The following is a 7,935-nucleotide window of genomic DNA, read 5'->3' as shown; positions in this document are numbered from 1 at the left end:
CTTCACGGAGGAAGATACAGAAATTTCCCCCAAACATGAGAACACCAAAGGACTAGAGAGGCCGAGGAACTGAAAAAGATTAGTATCAGTGAAAAACTAGTACTGGAGAAATTAATGTGATTGAAAGTTAATAAATGGTATTTTTTCCCTGTATGGAGTGATCTGTCTGGACTGTACATAGAACAATACTTTTTACTGTACCTCGGTACACGTGGCAATAAAGAAATAAATCAGAAATCCCCAAAAGCTGATGCTCTACATCCCAGAGTGTTGAAAGAGGTGGGTGGAGAGATAGTGGATACATTGGTGATCATCTTTCAAAATTTTCTAGATTGGAAACTGGTAAATGCAAACCCGCGATTTAAGGAGGGAGAGAGAAAACAGGGAACCAGAGACCACAGGGGATGGCAGGACTGTCCTATGAATAGAGATTGGGGAAACTGGGCCCGTATTCACTCGAGTTTTGAAGAATGAGAGGCGATCTCACCGAAACTTCTAAGATACTGAATGGAATAGACAGGGTAGGTGCAGGTGAGGTGGTTCCCCTGGTTGGAGAGTCTAGAACCAGGGGACACAATTTAAAAATAAGGGGGAAGCCACTTAGGACCGGTCTCGGAGGAGAGATTTCTTTACTCACAGGGTTGTGAATCTTTGGAATTCTCTACCCCAGAGGGCTGTGGGAGCTCAGTCATTGGGTGTGTTTAAAGCAGAGACTGACAGATTTCTAAATTCCAATAACACAAAGGGATATGGGGATAGTGTGGGGGAAAAGGCTTTGAAGTGGATGATCAGCCATGATCGTATTGAATGGTGGAGCAGGCTCGACGGGCTGAATGGCCAACTCCTGCTCCTAAGTTCCAATGATATAAAGACAGGTAGGAAACTAAATTGTGAAGAGGACATAAGGAGGTTACAAAGGGATATAGATAGGTTACGTGAGTAGGAAAAGATCTGCCCAATCGAGTATTATGTGGGAAAACGTGACTTATCAATTTTGGCAAAAGAATAAAAAAGCTTGTTATCTAAATGGTGAGAGATTGCAGAGCTCTGAGATTCAGAGGGATCTGGGTGTCCAAGAGCATGAATCACAAAAGGCGAGTATACAGGTACAGCAAGTAATTAGGAAAGCTAATAGAATGTTATTGTTTATTGGGAGGAGGATTGAATACAAAAGTAGGGAGGTTATGCTTCAGTTGTATAGGACATTGGTGAGACCACATCTGGAGCACTGTGTACAGTATTGCTCTTATTTAAGGCTGTACTTGTGAGTGATGAAATGTAGGTGACTTGATTGAAGCGTACAAGATCCTGAGGGGCCTTGACAGGGTGGATGTGGAAAGGATATTTCCTCTTGTGGGAGAATCTAGAAATTGCAGTCACTTTAAAAGTTAAAACTTGCCCATTTAAGGCAGAGGAAAACTTTTTTTCTCTGAGGGTTGTGAGTCTTTGGAACTTTCTTCCTCAAAGGGCAGTGGAAGCAGAGTCTTTGAATATTTTTAAGGCAGAGCTGGATAAATTCTTGCCAAGTAAGAAGGTGAAAGGTTATCGGGGGGTCGGCAGGAGTGTGGAGTTGAGGTTAAAGTCAGATCAGCCGTGAACTTATTGAATGGTGGAGCAGGCTCGAGGGGCCGAGTGGCCTACTCCTGCTCCTAATTCGTATGTTATCACATCTTATAATAGATTGTAGCATTTTCCCTCCTACTGATGTCAGGCTAATGGCTCTGTGGTTCCCTGTTTTCTCTCCCTCCTTAAATTGTGGGGTTACATTTACCACCTTCCAATCTGCAGGAATCATTCCAGAATCTATAGAATTTTGAAAGATGATCACCAATGTGTCCACTATCTTTACAGCCGCCTCTTTCAACACTCTGGGATGTAGAGCATCAGCTTTTGGGAATTTATTAACTTTCAACCAATACTACTTTTTCACTAATACTAATCTCTTTCAGTTCCTCGTGCTCACTAGTCCCCTTGGTTCTCCAGTGTTTTTGGGACAATTTCTGTATCTTCCTCTGTGAAACAGACTCACATTATTTAGTTTCTCTGCCATTTCCTTATTCCCCATTATAACCTCTCCTGTCTCTGTCTGGAATGGACCCACATTGGTCTTTGCTAATCTTTTCCTTTTCGCATTCCTATAGGAGCTTTTCCAGTCGGTTTTTATGTTTCTCGGTGATTATCGCAGATTGGGGACCAGACCGATGCTCCCACTCCACTGCCCCCAGACTCTCAAGGCCGCCACCACAGGACTGGTGGAGTACTGCGCCGACGGGAACGGTAGAGGGGCAGTTACCACCCCCAGACTTCTGCCCATGCAAGAAGCCACCTCCATACGGACCCATGTCGACCCACCCCCAGCCACTCCCTAACCATGGCTATGTTAGCCTCCCAGTAATAATTGCTAAAATTCGGCAGCGCCAGCCCGCCCTCCCCCCCGGCTCCGCTCAAGCATTAGCCTCCTCACTCGCGGGGACTTAACCCCCCATACCAAGGAGAGCGGCGGGGACACAGGATAAAAGAGCGCGAGAGCGGCGGGGACACAGGATAAAAGAGCGCGAGAGCGGCGGGGACACAGGATAAAAGAGCGCGAGGAGAGCGGCGGGGACACAGGATAAAAGAGCGCGAGGAGAGCGGCGGGGACATAGGATAAAAGAGCGTGAGGAGAGCGGCGGGGACACAGGATAAAAGAGCGTGAGGAGAGCGGCGGGGACACAGGATAAAAGAGCGTGAGGAGAGCGGCGGGGACATAGGATAAAAGAGCGCGAGGAGAGCGGCGGGGACACAGGATAAAAGAGCGCGAGGAGAGCGGCGGGGACACAGCTGCCGGAGAAGCGGCCTTCAGATTTTCGGCGGGGGCAGTGGCCAGGGGTCTGTCGGGAAGGTTAAGTTTTCCTCTTTAAAAACTTACCTTGAAGAGTGACATCACAGCAAAGCAGTGACCGGATTGGCTGGTAAGGAAAGTGCTCCAATTAGCAGTAGCTGGGTGAAATTAAACTCTTTGTGTGTTGGTAAGTAATGTGATTGGTAAGTAAAATCTTTATTCCTTTCACTTATTCATTATTTGATATTATATTTGAATTCAGTTAAGGTAAAAGTGTAAAAATGCCAGGAGATCCCAGACCCATGTTATGCTCCCCGTGCTCAATGTGGGAGTTCAGGGACGCGGCCGATGCCCCTAATTCTTTCATGTGCGGGAAGTGTGTCCAGCTGTAGCTCCTGTTAGACTGCATGACGGCTCTGGAGCTGCGGATGGACTCACTTTGGAGCATCCGCAATGCTGAGGAGGTTGTGGATAGCACGTTCAGTGAGTTGGTCACACCGTAGAATAGGGTTGGTGAGGGAGACAGGGAATGGGTGACCAAAAGGCAGCAAAAGAGCAGGAAGGCAGTGCAGGTGTCCCCTGCGGTCATCTCCCTCCAAAACAGGTATACCGTTTTGGATACTGTTGGGGGAAATGACTCACCAGGAGAAGGCAGTAGTAGCCAGGCTCATGGCACCGTGGCTGGCTCTGCTGCACAGAAGTGCGGGAAAAAGACTGGCAGGGCTATAGTCATAGGGGATTCAATCGTAAGGGGAGTAGACAGGCGTTTCTGTGGTCGGAAACGAGACTCCCGAATGGTATGTTGCCTCCCGGGTGCACTGGTCAGGGATGTCTCAGATCGGCTGCAGGACATACTGAAGGGAGGGTGAACAGCCAGTTGTCGTGGTGCATATAGGCACCAACGATATAGGTAAAAAACGGGATGAGGTCCAACAATCAGAATTTAGGGAGTTAGGAGATAAGTTAAAAAGTAGGACCTCAAAGGTAGTAATGTCAGGATTGCTACCAGTGCCACGAGACAGTCAGAGTAGAAATTCAAGAATAGTCAGAATGAATACGTGGCTTGAGAGATGGTGCAGGAGGGAGGGGTTCAGATTTTTGGGACATTGGAACTGGTTCTGGGGGTGGTGGGACCATTACAAATCGGATGGTCTACACCTGGGCAGGACTGGAACCAATGTCCAAGGGGGTGCTTTTGCTAACACTGTTGGGGAGGTTTTTAACTAATGTGGCAGGAGGATGGGAACCAGATTATGAAGTTAGAGGTCAATAAAGAGGCAGCAACTAAAGCCAGTAAGGTACTAGATAATAAACTCAATGTGACTAAGGGGAAGAGTAGACAGGGAAGAGATGATGAACGCAAAGGGACAGGTGGTCTGAGGTGCATTTGTTTCAATGCGAGAAATGTAGCAGGTAAGGCAGATGAATTTAGGGCTTGGATTAGTACCTGGGAATATGATGTTATTGGTATTACTGAGACTAGGTTGAGGGAAGGGCAAGACTGGCAACTAAATATCCCAGGGTATAGATGCTTCAGGAGGGATAGAGAGGAAGGTAAAAGGGGTGGAGGAGTTGGATTACTGGTCAGAGATGATATCACAGCTGTGATTAAGGAGGGCACGATGGAGGATTCGAGCACTGAGGCAATATGGGTAGAGCTAAGAAATAGGAAGAGTGCAGTAACATCGTTGGGACTTTACTACAGGCCTCCCAAAAGCGAGCGTGAAGTAGAGGTACAAATATGTAGACAGATTATAGAAAAATGTAGGAGCAATAGGGTGGTCGTAATGGGTGATTTTAACTTCCCCAACATTGAATGGGACTCATGTAGTGTTGGAGGTGTAGATGGAGCAGAATTTGTAAGGAGCATCCAGGAGAGTTTTTTTTAGAACAGTGTTGAAATAGTCCAACTCGGGAAGGGGACATACAGGACCTGGTATTGGGGAATTATCCCGGCCTGGTGGTTCAAGTTTCAGTCGGTGATTACTTTGGGAATGGCGATCACAATTCCGTAAGTTTTAGAATATTCATGGACAAAGACGAGAGTGGTCCTAAAGGAAGAGTGTTAAATTGGGGAAAGGCCAAGTATAACGAAATTCGGCAGGAGCTAGGGAATGTGGATTGGGAGCAGCTGTTTAAGGGTAAATCCACATTTGAAATGTGGGAGTCTATTAAGGAAAGGTTGATTAGAGTGCAGGATAGACATGTCCCTGTGAAAATGAGGGATAGAAATGGCAAGATTAGGGAACCATGGACGACGGGTGGAATTGTGAGACTCGCTAAGATGAAAAGGAAGCATACATAAGATCTAGGCGACTTAAAACTGATGAAGCTTTGGAGGAATATCGGGAAATTGGACAAATCTCAAACACGCAATAAAGAGGGCTAAAAGGGATCATGAAATATCTTTGGCTAACAGGGTTAAGGAAAATCCCAAAGCCTTTTATTCATATATAAGCAAGACGGTAACTAGAGAAAGGATTGGACCACTCAAAGACAAAAGAGGGAATTTATGCGTGGAGTCAGAGGAAATGGGTGAGATTTTTAATGAGTACTTTGCATCGGTATTCACCAAGGAGAGGGACATGACTGATGTTGAGGCTAGGGATGGATGTTTAAATACTCTAGGTCAAGTCGACATAAGGAAGGGGGAAGTTTTGGGTATTTTAAAAGGCATTAAGGTGGACAAGTCCCCAGGTCCGGATGGGACCTTTCCCAGGTTACTGAGGGAAGCGAGGGACGAAATAGCTGGGGCCTTAACAGATATATTTGCAGCATCCTTGAGCACGGGTGAGGTCCCGGAGGATTGGAGAATTGCTAATGTTGTCCCTTTGTTTAAGAAGGGTAGCAGGGATAATCCAGGGAATTATAGACCTGTGAGCCTGACATCAGTGGTAGGCAAACTGTTGGAGAAGATACTGAGGGATAGGATCTATTCACATTTGGAAGAAAATAGAGTTATCAGTGATAGGCAGCATGGTTTTGTGCAGGGAAGGTCATGTCTTACAAATCTAATAGAACTCTTTAATGAAGTGACAAAGTTAATTGATGAGGGAAGAGCTGTAGATGTGTTTGATAAAGTTTCCCATGGCAGGTTGATTGAAAAAGTGAAGTTGTATGGAGTTCAGGGTGTACTAGCTAGATGGATAAAGAACTGGCTGGGTAACAGGAGACAGAGAGTAGTGGTGGATGGGAGTGTCTCAAAATGGAGAAAGGTGACTAGTGGTGCTCCACAGGGATCTGTGCTCGGACCACTGTTGTTTGTGATATACATAAATGATCTGGACGAAGGTATAGGTGGTCTGATTAGCAAGTTTGCAGATGATACTAAGATTGGTGGAGTTGCAGATAGCGACGAGGACTGTCAGAGAATACAGCAAAATATAGATAGATTGGAGAATTGGATAGAAAAATGGCAGATGGAGTTCAATCCAGGAAAATGCAAGGTGATACATTTTTGAAGATCCAATTCAAGAGCGGACTATACGGTCAATGGAAGAGTCCTGGGGAAAATTGATGTACAGAGAGATCTGGGAGTTCAGGTCCATTGTACCCTGAAGGTGGTAACGCAGGTCGATAGAGTTGTCAAGAAGGCATACAGCATGCTTGCGTTCATCGGATGGGGTACTGAGTATAAGAGTCGGCAGGTCATGTTACAGTTGTATAGGACTTTGGTTAGGCCACATTTGGAATACTGCGTGCAGTTTTGGTCGCCACATTACCAGAAGGATGTGGATGCTTTAGAGAGGGTTCAGAGGAGGTTCACCAGGCTGTTTCCTGGTATGGAGGGTGCTAGCTATGAAGAAAGGTTGAGTAGATTAGGATTGTTTTCGTTGGAAAGGCAGAGGTTGAGGGGGGACCTGATTGAGGTCTACAAAATTATGAGATGTATGGACAGGGTGGCTAGCAACAAGCTTTTTCCAAGAGTGGGGGTGTCAATTACAAGGGGTCACGATTTCAAGGTGAGAGGGGGAAAGTTTAAGGGAGATGTGCGTGGAAAGTTTTTTACGCAGAGGGTGGTGGGTGCCTGGAATGCTTTGCCAGCGGAGGTGGTAGCCGGTCCCAATCCCTCGCCACCTAGGGACCTGAAACTGTCCCCTACCACTCTAAACGGCAGTTCCCCCAGTCGCCTGGACTATAAACATCTCGCTCTCCCCCATATTAAGCTTATACCCCGAAAAGCAGCCAAATTCCCCTAAAATTCCCACAATTTCTTCCATCCCCTCAATTGGATTGGAAACATACAAATGCAGGTCGTCTGCATACAGCGAGACTCTGTGCTCCCCCCCTCCCCCAGACGAGCCCCTTCCAGCCCCTTGAGACCCTCAGAGCAATTGCCAGCGGCTCAAGAGCCAGTGAAAACAGCAGTGGGGAGAAGGGGCATCCCTGTCTCATCCGAAGTCGTCCTGTTCATCCGTACACTGGAGACTGGTACAGCAACCTGACCCAGTCAATAAAGCCCCTCCCAAATCCAAACCGCCCCAGGACCTCCCAAAAATAATCCCACTCAACCCGGTCAAAATCTTTCTCCGCATCCATTGCGACCATTACCTCCACCTCCCTACTTTCCGGGGGCATCATGATCATGTTTAACAGCTTTCTTACATTGGCCACCAGCTGCCTGCCCGTCTGATCCTCCACAATGACGTTCAACAAATTTTTGACCAGCAGTTTGGCATCTACGTTCAACAGGGAAATCGGCCGTAGGACCCACGTAGCTCCGGGTTCTTGCCCCGTTTCAGGATAAGCGGAATCGTGGCCCGTGACATCATCTGGGGCAGAACCTCCCTTTCCCTTGCCTCGATAAACACCTTCATCAGCACCGGTCCCAATAACCCGGAGAACTTTTCATAGAACTCCGCTGGGTACCCGTCCGATCCCGGGCCTTACCCGGCAGCGTGGCCTTCAGACCCTTCACTATCTCTTCCAACCCGATCGGGGTTCCCAGCCCTTCTAACAGCTCCCCGTCCACCTTCGGAAAAGTCAGCCCCTCCAGGAAGTGCCTCAACCCCTCCGGCCTCACAGGCGGTTCTGAGCTGTACAATCTGCTGTAAAAATCCCGAAATGTCTTACATCCCCTACGGAGTCCCCAACTAAGTTCCCATCCCCATCGA

Source organism: Scyliorhinus torazame, chromosome 5 (genome assembly GCF_047496885.1).
Source record: "Scyliorhinus torazame isolate Kashiwa2021f chromosome 5, sScyTor2.1, whole genome shotgun sequence".
Lineage (NCBI taxonomy): Eukaryota > Metazoa > Chordata > Chondrichthyes > Carcharhiniformes > Scyliorhinidae > Scyliorhinus > Scyliorhinus torazame.
The sequence above is the reverse complement of the archived record's forward strand: the minus strand, read 5'-3'. Positions refer to the sequence as shown.